This window comes from Callithrix jacchus, chromosome 17 (assembly GCF_049354715.1).
Source record: "Callithrix jacchus isolate 240 chromosome 17, calJac240_pri, whole genome shotgun sequence".
NCBI classification, from domain to species: domain Eukaryota; kingdom Metazoa; phylum Chordata; class Mammalia; order Primates; family Cebidae; genus Callithrix; species Callithrix jacchus.
The window spans coordinates 24442547-24459277 of NC_133518.1; the positions used below are offsets into that span (position 1 = coordinate 24442547).

Consider the following 16731-nt stretch of genomic DNA (forward strand, 5'->3'; position numbering starts at 1 on the left):
GTGTATGAATTCCATGGGATAGTCCCAATTCTAAACACTGTCACACTGTCCATATAAACACGATACACCTATTCTTAGATCAGTTGTCATGACTTAAGGATTGGTAAATTTGGTCAAGCATGAAATACATACATGGTAAAGTAGCAGGTAAAGTAGTTTAATACCTGCTATTTGTAAAGATGCTTAAACACTATCCTTATATAGATAGCATCAAAAAACACTAACTCACTGAGAACTTGGATGACCCCCACCACCACCACCAAGTCTCATGCTGAAATGTAATCCCCAATGCTGGAGGTAGGGCCTGGTGGGAGGTGTTTGGATCATGGCGGGGTAGATCCCTCATAGCAGAGGCTAGGCACTGTCCTCAAAATAATGAGTGAATTCTTGTGAGATCTGGTTGTTTCAAAGTGCATGGAGCCTCTCCCCTACCTCTCTCTTTTGCTCTGCTCTTACTATGTGATATGCCTGCTCCCACTTCACCTTCTACCTTGAGTAAAAATTCCATGAGGCCTCCCTAGAAGCCAAGCAGATACAGTGCCATGCTTGTACAGCCTGCAGAACTATAAGCCAATTAAACCTCTTGTCTTTATAAATTACCTAGCCTCTGGTATTCCTTTTTCAAAACACAAGAATGGCCTAATACACACACTGACCCATCTGGTTTCTACACACATTACTCTGTTTCAGTCATTAGTCAATTAGATAGAGTATGCAGAGGCCTCCATGAAAACACAGGTTAATAGCCATCACTTTGTCAGGCATTATTATTTGGCCACATACTTTTATACTTTCTATCTTACCTCTCCAAGTGTCATCTTTAAAAAATAGCAGTCTTTCTGGATATTAGAGTATACACACATTTTCCCCAGTTCTGTAACTTCTACCCTTGGAGCTTAAAATACACACACACACACACACACACACACACACACACACACACACTTACTTACTTATACCAAAATACTTTCCCGATATTCATTTTGTAAATCAAGGCATGCCACCCCTACAAGAGAGGGAAAAGAGAAGGTAACAAGAAAAGTATTATTGGTCAATCTAAAGAAGATTCTTTATATTATTATTATTTTTTAATCAGCCAGTAAAAGAGCATCTCAGAGGACAACAGGAGGATTTCTGCTGGAAGCCAGTGACCATATTTGCAGATGCAAAATTCCATTACCTCCCCATTGGCCTCAGCAACATTAGTCTCTGGTCAAAGGACCACAGCAAGAGAGAGTGAGCTATCCTCCTTCTAAATGGGCAAGGAAAGCAGCCAAGCAAAAAACGTTTGAGAAAGAACAATGGTGTCCTAGTGAGAAAGTGTGTTAAATAGGCCAGTACTGGAACCACATTTTATCACACACAAATCCATAATTGTTCTTTTATATTTTCTTTTTTCCTTTCTTTCCCCCTTCTTTTCTTCACTTGGCCCTATTCAATATTACTGTCATTTCATGTGTGTTTTTTTAAACCATGATATATTTGTTCAATTATCTGCAGACCTACAGCCTCTTCATCAAATTAGCTAATTTCTATTTATAGCTGATAATTCTGTACAGGAGATCTAATAAAAATTCTTGGTAGTGATAAAACTAAGTCAAATTTTGCAATACTGTTTTTCATCCAGGGACTATCCAGTAAATTTGTTTCAATGAGTGTTGTAAACATACATTTTCTTTTGAAGACAGTACCTTTAAATAAGAAAAACCAGAGTCGTACCAACAGATAACACTTCCACAACTTGTTTCACTGACTACTCCAAAATCACATTACCTTAAAAAATGAACTTTAACAGATAAAATGACAGAATCAATCTAAATGGACTTTGAATAATGATTCTATCAGGAATGGAATTCATCTGCTTAACAGTGACATTTTTGTTATTATTAACATAGCTGAATATTCATTAATTTTATTAAACATCTTATTTCATTTACTACTCTCAATTTACCAATTGTTCTAATGGCCTCTAAGGATGTTAGAAAGCATAATAAAAGGAAAAGTTAAAACAAATTGCATCTTTATCACTCAATTTACCAATTGTTCTAATGGCCTCTAAGGATGTTAGAAAGCATAATAAAAGGAAAAGTTAAAACAAATTGCATCTTTAAGCCAGGGTCTAACAAAGACCCCAAACCACATTCTAAGCCATGAGCCAAATTCCATATTAGAGCCCAAACTACAATTTATCATGTTCTTTTAACAATTAAGGTTTGAATACCCAAACGCCAATACAATGTCTATCATGAAAGCCTCCTCATTTTACTCATCTCAGAGGTAAGACTATTACTTTTACCTACAGTGGAGTCATGTCTGAAAACAACAGAATCCTGACTGTTATGCCAAGGCATGGGTAGTCGGGCCAACCAAGAGTCCAAAAACTAGCAGCTTCTTGCAGTGCAAGGTCTGCCAGGCACCTTAAGTCTAGGCAGAAAGTGATCAGATCCATGCGGATCAGCTAGGCAGTGAGGAACATCCATGTTTCAAAAGTCTGAGCAGGAAGACAAACTCTCACCTAGAAAATGCAAAGGTTGGCAAAACCAACCAGAATGAGAAGGGACAATGATCCCTATTCACATAGCTGAAGCTGGCTGCATCCTGCCCTATTTTATAGCAGTTACTAGACATGAGTGTGGAGCGTTCACAAATAGTCAGAGCAAAGGGAGCTAAGAGCCTTTGTACATTTATCTCCTGTTGCTAAAATTACTATAAATACCATTGGCTCACAAAAGTGTCACATCTGACACTGTTTTAACAGTACAACCATTCTTGTCTTTCTTCTTACCTTGTCATATTCTATTGACTTAATCAGCACTGCCAGGCAAAATAACAACAAAGTTAAACATTAGTTAACAGTGCTGCCCTAAGTGACTTTGGAAAAGTTACTTAACATCTCTAACCTGTTCCACTGTCTTTAACATAACGGAGGTAGCAATACTTGTCTTGAGATCAGAAGATGCAACAATGCATGATAGCACTTGGCAGTGTCCTCAGGTGTAGTAAACAGCCAATACTAGTGAGTTGCTATTGTTAACAGTATTTTAGGTGAGACCATAAGAAAATGACCCTTTTTTAGGTCAAAATTGTCTAATATTGGCAATTTCATATTGATCTAAAATCTGTATCAATCATGATCAATTTGTTAATATTATTAATATTATTATTATTGGCCAGAAATGGTGGCTCACACCTGTAATCCTAGCACTTTGGGAGGCTAAGGTGGGTGGATCACAAGGTCAGGAGATCAAGACCATCCTGGGTAACACAGTGAAACCCCGTCTCTACTAAAAATACAAAAAAAATTAGTCAAGCTTGGTGGTATATGCCTGTAGTACCAGCTACTTGGGAGGCTAAGGAAGGAGAATCGCTTGAACCTGGGAGGCAGAGGTTGCAGTGAGCCAAGATCACGCCACTGCATTCCAGACTGGGCAACAGAGTAAGACTCCATCAATAAAAAAAAAAAAAGTATTATCGACAGATTTTTGACACCTTAAAGTTCTATTTTAGGATCCCAAATACTCAAATTTCAACTTGGAAGTGTAGACAAACAGAAATTACTCCACTGCAAATGGCTATTTATCCATCTATCTATCTATTTGTCTACCTTCCTAAAAAGATGTGTCAGGAATAGAGAAAGCCAGCATACATCAGGATATAAGGATGTTACATGTGACTGAGTTGACCACAGATTTTTTTGACACACAGTTTAACTATCTTAGCCATCATCATACTTATGACACTGTCTGAGACCCTGTGAGCATAAAATGGAATTCCAAATTAAGGAAAGACATTAAAATATGAATATTTAGGAACCCCTAAAGGAAGAATTTCAAAAATACTAAGCTGAGGGAAATAGAGTGAGGCCCAAAGCAGGAAAGAGAGTATAAAAATTTGAGACTTTTTAAAAAGTACATAAATATATAAGGCATGAATCTTAGAAGATAGAGTTTTTTTAATTAGTCTCATAATACTAAAACGGAACCATCTCCTGCTCTTGCTCTGAAAAACATCAATCTATACACATTGTATGTGCAGACACAAAACTATTAGTTTCCAAAGAGGCTTTCAATGACAAAGCTTTGATTTGTGGCCATAATCCTCATGATGGAGGTACAGTAATTCATTCATATTCTCTCATATGGCACCCTTTATGACCAAGGGCCTGCAATTGTCAGGTGAGGAGCCAGATTAAAAGATCAGACTTAGGCCATATGATGAGCAAACGGACATGTACAGGATTTTAACCTGTGACCCTTCCCTCATTAGGGAATTCCCTGCCCTAATCACACACTAATGGTGCTAAAATATGCATTCAAAATACCATCAACCTTATGGTTCAGTACTTTAATAAACATTCTTAATTCAGGCTGCTATAAAAAAAAGTACCATAGGCAGGTAGCTAATACACAACAGAAAATGATTTCTTATAGTTCTAGTGGCTGGAAGTCCAAGATCAGGGAGCCAAAATGGTCAGGTTTCAGTTAGGGCTCTCTTCCAGGTTGCAGACTGCCTATTTATCATTCTATCCTCTCATAGGAAAAAGAGCAAACTAACTCTCCACCCTCTTCTTTTTTATTTATCATTCTATCCTCTCATAGGAAAAAGAGCAAACTAACTCTCCACCCTCTTCTTTTCAGGGTACACTAATCCCATTCATGAGGGTTCCGCTCTCCTGGTCTAATTTTGTCCCAAGGGTCCCACCTCCAAATACTATCACCTGGGGGATTAGAGTTCAACATGTGTATTTTGGGAACACAAATATTCAATCTATTGCACACTCATAAATTTATAACTCTTTTTGAAATTCAATGAGAATTTTCTCTCGATATGAAATGCATAATAAAAGTAGGAGTCCTGGTCTCTTGATATTATGTCCACCAAGATTCAAATAAGCCAATTTACAGAATAAATCAAAACTTGTCATTAGTACTGAAAGGCATTCTTGTCAAGGACTCTAGAGTCCAGATTGCCTGGATTTAAATCCCAGTCTTGGTAGCTATAGGGTCTTAAATAAATTGTATTACCTTTCTGTGCCTCACTTTCATCATCTGTAAATGGGGGGGTAACAACATGCTCGCTTCAAAGGATTCTTGTCAGAATTAAATGAGCTAATATATAAAAAGCACAGCATACTTGGCATATGGTAAGTGTTTAAGAAATGATAATAATTAGTATCATACTAATTATTTCTGGACATTTCTAAACTAATGATAAATACGGAAAATGAAAAATGAAATTTATAAAGAATCATTATACATGATGATAAGTTAAAAGTATAAACATAATCATTTAGGCCGGGCACAGTGGTTCATGCCTTTAATGCCAGTAGTTTGGGAAGCTAAAGTGGGCAGATCACTTTGAGGTCAGGAATTTGAGACCAGCGTGGCCAACATGGTGAAACCCTGTCTGTACTAAAAATACAACAAACAACAACAACAACAAATTAATACATTTGTAAAACATATTAAGAAATACGAAGTATTACTTTGTACTAATACATCATCTATCAAATATGTTTGAAAATTCACCACTCTTGCCATCTGTAATCAAGAAGAACACTAAGAAAAATCAAAGAAAGTAAATAACTAAAGAATAGATAACATTAACTGGTTTCCTATAAATAAAAAGTCTTCTGAATTTCATCTCAACAAAAGCTATACTGGCAACCTTCCAGGAGTCCAGTACCTTTACAAATTGTGCATACTAATTTATGTAAAGTAGCCTTCTTTTTTTTCCTGTTGAGATAACGGAAGGTAGTTATTTCTCTTTACAAGTAGAGACCTTCGTTTTTTTTTTTACTTTGTCTTCTAAGATTCGCTTTTCATATTGCTTTTTTGTCTCATGGTTTTTGTTTATATGTTTTCCCCTTCTGATCTGTAAGTTTTTTTATTTTTGTAAAATAAAAATCATTTTATTTTTCTTACAGATAGTTCTTTTTAATTAGCTTTTCCCCTTAGATATTCTCATTCAACTTTTCTTAATTTTACATTCAATGTTATGCATCAAGGCCGAGGACACTGTCTTGAATGTAAGAGACACTCTAATATTTGTTAAATAAATGTAACAAAGCACCTGGGGTCAGCCCAGCCATTTGCAACATTCTTACAAATGGGTGCATCCTAGTTGTCATTGCTACTGATACATTTTCACCATGATGTAACTACATACATCACCACTTACAGTAGGGTAACTTCTATTTGACAACATTTCACAATTGAGATATGACTTCCAATTTACATTGCTCATGTATACTTATTATCATAATGCTCAACAAAGTTAGGAAAGAATAAACAGGCAATGTTTTGTAAAAGACAGAGACTTTTAAAGAACTTAAAGACAATGACATAATATTAAATAACATGCACATATCAAAATTTTGGACTCAGAAACACTCTTGTTATACATTCATTTTTTCTAATACATGTAAAACATAACATATCTTTAGAAACTTTTTCTTCAAGGATCCTAATTATAGGAGGTATCCTATAAGGTACAGCAATAACTAAAGGAGCAAAGATAAGAGAAGACAAGAAATGTTTGTTTATTCAAATGACAGAGTTCTGGATCATGGGATGATCTCATATTATCTTTTTAAAAACACTAATTGCTTCATACAAAGGATATTTCATTTGGTGATTTGCCAAGAACTCTGCTTTTAGACAAAGAAGATGAAAGAAAAATATTTCAAAAGAATAAAAATTATGTTGAGTAATTTACCCTTAATCTTAAATAATTTATAAATTAATAAATGGTGCTATAAAAAAAATACAAAACAAAACATTTACACATAGTATAAATCTTTTTCAATTTATTTTTTTTTAACCTAGAGGGTGTATGCTATAGTGTGAAGAATACAGGCTTTGCGACCAGAAGACTTTAGTTCTGATCCCACCTTTGCCTCTTTGCTCCTTAGATTATCAAGATACTTAAATGAAATTGTATAGATGATATATGTAGTGCAGTACCTGATATACAGTAAGAACTCAATGACTAATAATACCATTACTAGTTTTAAAAAAAGGAATTAAAAGAAGGCACATTAAATATATATTTAGTCTTGTCCTTTCCCAAAGTTCTACTAGAAAATGATGGGATTAAAGATAAAGAAGTCTACATATATAATGAAAAAAGGAGAAAAATCAGTAAAAACAAAATTTTAGAAGGTGGAAAACAGGTAGATGTGTCATAACTAAACTAGCAGCGCTGAGAAAGCTGAATCCTAAGTCCACTGCAGGACTCTTAGCTGTATCATTTTAAACCAAAATTTATCCAAAAAGATCTACTTATTTTTTGTGGTTTTATTATATTAAAGCATCCCTGTCTTTAAAATGTCAGCTAAGCAAGAAATTTTTCTAAGGATTACATATGAAAACTGCAATCCATTGCTTCAAATATTTTGATGACATTACAGAAAATGATTCTAATATATTTGAATTTTTTAAACTGCAGAAATTTAAAAAAACATGATTAGGGTTAGGCGGTATTTTTCTTTTTTTTTTTTTTTTATTGTATGAGCACCCTCTAAGGAAACAGTCTTTATTTGCATTTTTAGAGTGAACACATATATGAAAAAATGCTGCAACAGGTTGACGCAATGCTCAGTCCCTTAAGTGACTTCCTAGGAAGAAAGTCAAGGACCTTAGGGAACAGAGCAGTGGAATGCAAACACAGAAATTACCTACGAGTCACCTTCAAGAGCAAATGACAGGGCCTTGCTGCAGCCATTCCAAGAAGTGTCTTTGCTCTTGGTAAATGCCAAGTAAACAAAATGCCAAGTAAACAAAATGCCATACAGCGTATTTGAAACAAATATGATGTTGCCTATACTGTTGTGCAGAGAAGGAATTTTGGTCAGACCATGACAGAAAATAAAAAAGGCAGATGGTGAAATGGAATTAAAAGCACAATTCTTTGTGTCTAGGAACATTTCACTGGCGATACTAACTGTATGATACAGACGTTAACCTGAAAGTAGTTTACGTTTCTCTTCCTATCCCCAAAGAAGCACAGCAGATACAAAACGGAGGATGGTATTGTTTACCAGGTTATTTCAGTGCAGCCTGTGGGAATGAATACATAGTGAGCAGTGCCCTCAGCTGTATTCCCCAGGGTTTTGTATGTTGCATGATGCTTATTTATAGGAGGGTTTGACAAAAGAGAGTTAACTACTAAAGGTATCCAAAAAAGGCCTGAGAAAATCTGGTTAAAATGTATAACCCTGTATTGCTACTGATAGGAGTAGTAGTTGATGAAAATATGGGGTTACAAATGATTTCAGGATAGACTACTAAATCAGTTAACCACGAAACTGACAATCCTCAAAGAGCAAGTTAGGCTCAATAAGTAAGATTTTTTATAATTATGTGTTCTGGTTCCCAGTATCAAAACATATACTCACCAAGGGGTGAAAACCTAGCGAGGAATAGGGGGAGGAAAAGATGTGTGCTTTTGAGGGCCAGGAGGGGTGATTCTTATCTGTCGAACACTGTCTTGTTCTTGTTCAGAAGCACTAGTCTACAAAATACAGGCTCTCTTCTCAGCTGTAAAATTCAAGAATGTTCCCTATCGTGCACTACAAATGGGGGTATAAACTGGCTCAAACAATTTGGAGAACAATTTAGTAATAGCTAGCAAGGTTTAAGGGGTGTATATCTTATTACCCAGAAATTCCACTCTTAAAAATATATCCTAAAAAAAAACTCATATATGTACACAAGGAAATATTTACAAAAATGTTCATAGGAACATTGGCACATAGGAACAATGCATTGCTGAAATATTAAAAACAATGAAATATCCGTTAACAGAAAAAGAGATCAATAGATCATGGTATACTCACACAATGGGCAGCCATGAAAATGAGTGAACTAATGCTACATGCATCAACATGAATGAATCTCATAAACAACTCTGAGCTAAACAGAATTGTCAAAGAATACATGCAGCATACCACTTAAAGTTTAAAACCATACAAAACAATACTATAAATAGCTATCTTACAGTGACATACAAATGTAGTAACAGTTGTTATGCAAGAAAATGATAAGCAGTATATTTAAACAGCAGAATTACTACTGGGGCTGAAGACAAAGAAATGAAATCAGTAAGGGTAATATGAGGGCTAATATATTTAACTTCTTATGTTAGGCAGTGTGAATATGGTGGTCTAGTGCATTAAACTTTACATCCTTTGTATGTACTTTTATGTCTTAATTATTTTACAACAAAAGTTTAAATCTGAAATAAAAATTTTGAGATTCTCTAACTTTGTAGCACTACATGTTGAAAGGATGAAAGCCAATAAACCAAGGATGATTTCATCATCATGTACTTTATCTAAACATGCATACAGAGTTGATGACTCATAACTCCATGCCATGATGACAATGCAATGCTGCATTCTCTCATAAAGCCAATCTCGCCCAGCTCTTCATTCCACTACTACTAAAGTGATCATCATCCTCTCCTTATCTACCACCTCCAACTGGTCTCCTTACCTCTGTTCTCTTCCCACCTCATATCTGGACTCCACATCATCCCCACTGCCTGGCTTAAAAAAATGACACCAAAATAAGGAATGAATGGGAGAACGTAAAAGATCAAAATTCTTGCCAATGTTCTAGATATCACAGTCAATGACAAGTTCATAGGATTTCCTTGCACTATTAGTAACAATAAAATAACAAAGAATGTCATGAAGCAAAAAAGTATGATTAATCTAATTCTGTATACCTAAGATCTATTTTTTAAAAAATAATAACAATAATGGTACAAACCTACTTCTCCAGGCTAATCTCCCTTCCCCCATGGATCCATTCCCTCTAGCTATGCTAGTTGATAGAGAAGGACAATTAGTAAAATAAATACATAAAATATACAGTATATTAAACAGTGAAAACTTATTTTGTTTACTGACCAATTATCCCCTCTAGAATGTAAGCTCCATGAGGGTAAGAATTTTTTCATTGCTATAGAATACCTATCAGACTACCTAGAAAACACCTACAAGACAATCTGACACACAGTAGGTAATTGATAAATATTTGCTGAATAAATGAATGAATAATATATGACAAACAGTGCTCAATAAATGGAAACTGTTATCATCATTATTATTGTATCTGTAGTACAGGCTTTACTTGTTAAAAGGAAAATGAATTTTGGAAAGTCAAAAATATCTTGCCTTCAACAATGCTGGAATCCAAAGGAAAACTTAGGTCTCGAGTCTAGTAGACCTCATCAAGTAATTTTTACAACTTGGCCTACTCTGTTTCTTATGTTATATTAAATGAGACTAGGTAATGCCATTCTATACATTTCAGAGTACCTTACAAAGTGCAATTTTTAAAATTGTTTTCCATAATTTAAAAGAAGAAATTTAGGCCAACTGAGATTAAGTGACTGTCTGAAGTTAGAGGTATTAAAACCTGGTTTAGAATTCTTAGACCCAGAATATCATTTTAGGCTCACTGCTTACTGCCTACCATCATTACGATAATTGGTTTATACCATTCTATCTCTTTTCATCTACTGCTCAACTTCACCACCAAGCAAACCAGCAATGTATTAATCACTTTTGACCAAATACTTAATAACAAGGCAGGACTTCTGGTGGCTCATCAAAAGAGACAGGGCAACAGAAGTTAGAACCATGTACAAATTAAAAACAAAAACAAAAACAAAAAAAGACCAGCTTGTTTTTGCTTGTCCCAAAACATATCAAAAAGAAATGATAAATATATTAAGTAATGGATATGCTGAATACCATGGTTTGATTTTCACACAGTGTATACATGTATCAAAACATCACACTATACCCCATAAGTATAATTATTGTGTCAATAAAAACTACATAAATAAATAAAATAAAAAATGAAAAAATGACAATGGAAGAAAAGCAGTCAGACAAGACCAATGAAAATGGGAAACAAGGACAGTGAAAACGACTCTATCAAGTGGAATCTGATTTTTAATAGCACAATTACTTCTTTTTTCTGTAAGCTATGTTTTTTTCCAAAGTTTTAAACCTTATCTTCTGGTTATTTTAGTCAATATTTTGATGTACTAGAAGCGCTACCAAGTTGGATTAAGAACTAAAAGAAATGTAGGGCAGTGAGCCCAACAATTCAGTTGGACCTCAGATCAAAGGCATTCCAGTTTACTAGGACTATGCCACAAATACTAAACAAAGGTTTTCAAACAAATACTGTGTCCTAACAATCTGAGTAAGGTGCTAATTTCATACAAAACATGTCCAAGACTATTCTTTTCATGAAGTTTACACTGGTTTCAACTTCAACAAACCTTTCTCAAGCTGTAGTTTGATCTGTGCTTCATAACCTTTTTGTGTGTGTTCAGTAGTATTTCTCTTGAAGATCTTCAAACTTCTCAACAAAGCCAGTGTGCTTAGTTCACTTTGGTATCTTCCAGTATCTGGTAATATTAAACTTCTTCAAATTCTTTTCTTTTTGAGCTTCCCTGACTGGTACTTTTTGGGTTTTCCTGTGCTAAGATTCTACCTCTCTTTAAATATTCCTTTTCCTTCCATCTGTTAAATGTAGTTATTCTAGAAACCACAATCCTTGATGAATAGACTGCATTCCATGATTTTAACCAACAGTTCCACATAGCTGATACTTAAATTTCTGGTTCCAGTCCCTGTGTCTACTATCAAAAGAGAATACATATCTGGCCAACTGTCCCCTAAATCTAAATATGCCCAAAACTGAACTTGCCTCCTCCAAATCATCCCTTCAATCAAACCAATTCCCCTTCTCAAATCTCTGTCTTCCATCAATGGCACCACAACTTTCTCAGTAACTGAGGCACAGATCTTCAGTCACCTTTGCCCATTTTGTCTCCTTCAGTCCATTAAAGCACTGAAATCTTTACTTAAGCAGCCAAAACTAGGACATGACCTGAAAAAATAAGAAAAAAGAAAAATGCCACCACAATAGAAAAGCAGTAAAAGTAAAATAGTTTGAAGATTAAAATATTGGGATTTCCCATATGTTGCTAGATTTGAAAACAGAATATTTGAAGTAGGTGTTGCACAAAAATTCAGATGTTGATTATCATACACATCCAATTATCTTTACCCATTTCTGTCTTTACAGATATGCCTTCCTCTCTACTCACCAATACAACTGCTGTAGTTCACACTTTCATTACCTCACATCTCAACAAATCTTGCCTCTCTTCCAGCCCATTTTGTTGTTCTGCCTCTGACATTAATCATGCTAAAGCACATTTATTAAGCCATTCACTTAGCCAAAATCTTCAGTGATTCCTCAAACTACTTTATCTGTCATATAATCTTATATTGCACTCCTGGTTTTGGAAAGCCCTTCCATTTCAGATAAATCCTCACAGTTTACAGACTGAAAGCACCCACGCAAGTATGAGATCAAGAAGACAACTGGTAGATCCAAATGTATCCACAGCTTCCTTTTTGTTTTCTTTCTCTCCATATGTTTCTCTCGTAACTTTTCTTCTTTTCTACCATTTTCTTATACTGTCTTTTCCACATTCTTCCTTATGCCAATGTTACCAGCAAGAATTTATAATCCCTAGCAACTCCAAGAACTAAAGAGATTATTGAGCACTATTCTAATCAACAATTACCAATTTAAAAAAATCCTCAGACATAACAGAATGGAAAGTAGAAGGAAACAGACCTTGGTTGTGGAATAACCATGTGTCCAAGGTTCTCAGTGCAATTCTAAAATAAGGTTAGAAGTGAGGCCAAACAAGTTCTCAAATCTTATGATGGAGGCCTCGTTGAGTGGTAAAGATGCTTTGCTGTCCGTTTATTCAGGAATATAGAAGTAGCATAAACATTTCTTCTTTCAGTTATTTCTGGATTTTTTCCCCCTATATTTCTTCAGAAGCTACACAAGGTCCTGGGTTTTCCTCCAGTGAAGATAAATATCTGACAGAAAAGAACTCTGTTGGCCATTGTCTTCAATATAAAATTAAGGAATCTTGGAAATTTTTTAACATCAAACTAAGGGTATCTTGTCTTTATAGAGCCTGTGCTTAGTTAGGTTAAAAAAAAAAAACTCTCTGTCTTTCTTAAATCTCACATTTTAACTGCATTTACTTAGGCCATATTTGTATCTTCAAAGGAAAATAAATTTTCTTTCCCATTTCACAAAATGTTGTTTTTTCACAGAAAAGAAACAACCCAACAATTCTTACTATACTCACAAATAGGTTAAGCTTCAACCTGAGGTCTATGCTATGGTGTTCTCTCTCTCTCTCTCTCTCTCCCCACACACACACACACACACACACACACACACACACACAAACTGCTCCTGATTGCAGATGTACACACACATAAGACACAATCCACCAATCCACTCCTTTCTCCATTTCTCTAATACTTTTTACTCTTAAGGAGGAAAAAAGAATCAGTTTAATTGAAATCTAGATATTTTAAAACTTCTCCCTTCCTCTGTCTCTTCTTTCAGTGAAGGAAAAATTAAGGGTTCTATGGAAAGGGGAAGGTTATTTGTATGCTGATGGTATATTTGTGTGAGAATGCAAAAAATAGAAGAGGCGTGTAAGGAAAATGACTTTCAGGTAAATGAATTGTGTTTCCATTAGGATTCCTCTTCCTTTCAGTTTTTTGCATCTAACTTAAACATACTAATCCTTCCTAGGGAAAAAAAACTCAGAACATTTATAACCTTTCACTGCTCCAGTACCAGTCCAGAGAACTGAATGTATACCCTTATTCAGAGCCCTGCCCTAAGCAAAATGTAAAATGTTTGGTTTATGTTGGCAAAAATCTATTTTCTCTTTATGTTCTTTACCCTTTCCCTTCTCTTTGACTACATGTTCTAGAAATCTGGTACTCTGCACAGTCCTTGGGAATAATTTCTAATGATAGAATTACAGATACTATATTATGAGGGAATAAAGACAGTTATTCCTTGAAATAATGTTTATTAAGCACCACTATAGACAATTTTAGCCTTCCTTGAAATTCTAATCATTGTTCCTGAAGAAAAAAAATTCTGTAATCAAAAGTTTTTTAACACTGGATTAAGCAGGCTCTTTAATATGCTAATAAGTACCATCAACCTCCCCCTCCCCTGTACCTGCTCCCTAAAAACCAGCTTTACATACAGGAATTCCCAAACTTATTTGACCAGCACTACTTTCAATGAGCATCTATTTACAACCTCACAAAATAATTTGGAAACAGTCATGCCTGGAGAATTCAGAGGAGGTAGACAGCATTTATGCTGCAGTAGAAGAATTAGATAGTCTCATAAAAGAGTATTTAAGCCAGATAATGAAGGATTGGTAAAATATAACTGTGTAGAAATGAGAAAAAAGGCACAAAGGATGCCAAGTTTGTCTCAAGTCCCTTGTTTTTCTTTCTCTCTCTCTCTCTCTGTCTCTCTCTCTTTTGATTTCAATAGTTTTGGGGGAACAGGTGGTATTTGGTTATATGGACAAGTTCCTTAGTGGTGATTTCTAAAATCCTGGTGCACCCATTCTGGTGCACATGAGCAGTGTACACTGTACACATTGTGTAGTCTTTTATCCCTCCCCCTCCTCCCACCCTCCCCCTGAGTCCCCAAAGTCCACTGTATCATTCTTATCCCTTTGCATCCTCATAGCTTAGCTCCCACTTATAAGTGAAAATATATGATGTTTGGTTTTCCATTCCTGAGTTACTTCACTTAGAATAATGGTCTCCAATTCCATCCAGGTTGCTGTGAATGCCATTATTTCATTCATTTTTATGGCTGAGTAGTATTCCATGGTGTGTGTTCATCCGCTCATCGATTGACAGGCATTTGGGTTGGTTCCATATTTTCCCAATTGTGAATTGTGCTGCTATAAACATGTACATGCAAGGTGTCTTTTTCATATGTCATTTTAAGTCATCCACCTACTTCACCTATGCTGAAGTTAGTTCACTCTGACCTGTGCTTCAGACTTAACCTGATCTGGGGCACTCTACTGTTGAGATCTCATTAGGATCCAGCTGCCCAGATAGGCATGAAGACATATCTCTGCAGAGGAAGGGAAGGCAATGAAATGAGAAGTTAGGTGGGAAAAGAAAGGCAGTTTCTAGGCAATAGAAGGTTGTAAGCTCCTTCCAGATATTTTCTTAACTCAAATTCTTTTGATCTAAGCAAGTTAATATATCTCTTCAGTGGCAGTTTTTAAAAGATAAAATGCCTAACAGTAAAAGATCTTTACTTTTCTATATATCTATAAACAATATTTCTCAAATGTGTAGACCATACCATTGACCATTTTACTTGTTTCAGATATAGTGATCTGTACCATTAAGTTGATAAAAATTGTTTTCTAGAATAAAGTACATGTAAAACATATGCAGAATGTTCCGCTGAATCAAATGTATTTTCTTCACTTCTGAATCTCTGAGGCAAGGGTTATCAGAATAATATTTTTGAATTCAAAATAAAAACATCACTTAAATGCATGCATGAATGCAAATCAATGGGTGAAACTTGCTATAGAATTATGAGAGGATTTATGTTCCCAGAACATTGCTAATTTTTTGAAATTTTATCTGGTTGTAAAAGTAATGCAGGCCGGGCACAGTGGCCCACACCTGTAATCCCAGCACCTTGGGAGGCTGAGGCAGGTGGATTGCCTGAGGTTAGAAGTTTGAGACCAGCCTGGCCAACATGGTGAAACCCTGTCTCTACTAAAAATACAAAAATTAGCTGGGTGTGGTGGCATACACCTTTTAGTCCCAGCTACTCAGGAGGCCAAGGAACAAGAATCGCTTGAACCCGGAAGAAGGAGGTTGCAGTGAGCCAAGATTGTGCCACTGCACTCCAGCCCAGATGACAGATTGAGGCTCTGTCTCAAAAAAAAAAAAAAAGTAATACACATTTTTTTGGGGGTTTTGTTTTGTTTTTCTCCCCAGTCTTTTAATTTTTTATTGGATTTTAGGTTTTGGGGTACATGAGCAGAGCATGCAAGACAGTTGCGTAGGTACACACATGGCAGTGTGCTTTGCTTTCCTTTTCCCCTTCACCCACGTTTGGCATTTCTCCTCAGGCTATCCCTCCCCACCACCCCCTCCCACTAGCTGTCCCCTTTTCCCCCCAATAGACCCCAGTGTTTAGTACTCCCCTTTCTGTGTCCATGTGTTCTCATTTTTCATCACCCGCCTATGAGTGAGAATATGCGGTGTTTCAATTTCTGTTCTTGTGTCAGTTTGCTGAGGATGATGTTCTCCAGATTCATCCATGTCCCTACAAACGACACAAACTCATCATTTCTGATTGCTGCATAATATTCCATGGTGTATATGTGCCACATTTTTCCAATCCAGTCTATTATCAATGGGCATTTGGGTTGATTCCAGGTCTTTGCTATTGTAAACAGTGCTGCAATGAACATTCGTGTACATGTGTCCTTATAGTAGAAGGATTTATAGTCTTTTGGATATATACCCAGTAATGGGATTGCTGGGTCAAATGGAATTTCTATTTCTAAGGCCTTGAGGAATCGCCACACTGTCTTCCACAATGGTTGAACTAATTTACACTCCCACCAACAGTGTAAAAGTGTTCCTTTTTCTCCACATCCTCTCCAGCATCTGTTGTCTCCAGATTTTTTAATGATCGCCATTCTAACTGGCGTGCACATTTTTTTAAACTTGAAAATGTCAAAAAGCCAAAGGGAAAAAAATTAAAACTACCTAGAGATATCTTTTGTTTAAATAAT

The 16731-nt window shown here is 35.7% G+C and overlaps 1 protein-coding gene and 1 long non-coding RNA gene across 3 annotated transcripts in view; both read right to left on the reverse strand.

The window, feature by feature from the left end:
- PPM1L (protein phosphatase, Mg2+/Mn2+ dependent 1L) overlaps positions 1–16731 on the reverse strand; it is a 320356-nt gene that overhangs the window by 243766 nt on the left and 59859 nt on the right. The window lies entirely within an intron of this gene.
- Positions 943–9550, reverse strand: LOC144579884 (uncharacterized). Its single transcript, XR_013528460.1, has 3 exons — positions 9498–9550; positions 3191–3284; positions 943–1006 (listed from the first exon to the last, which is right to left on the reverse strand). It is a non-coding gene; the product is annotated as an uncharacterized LOC144579884 (long non-coding RNA).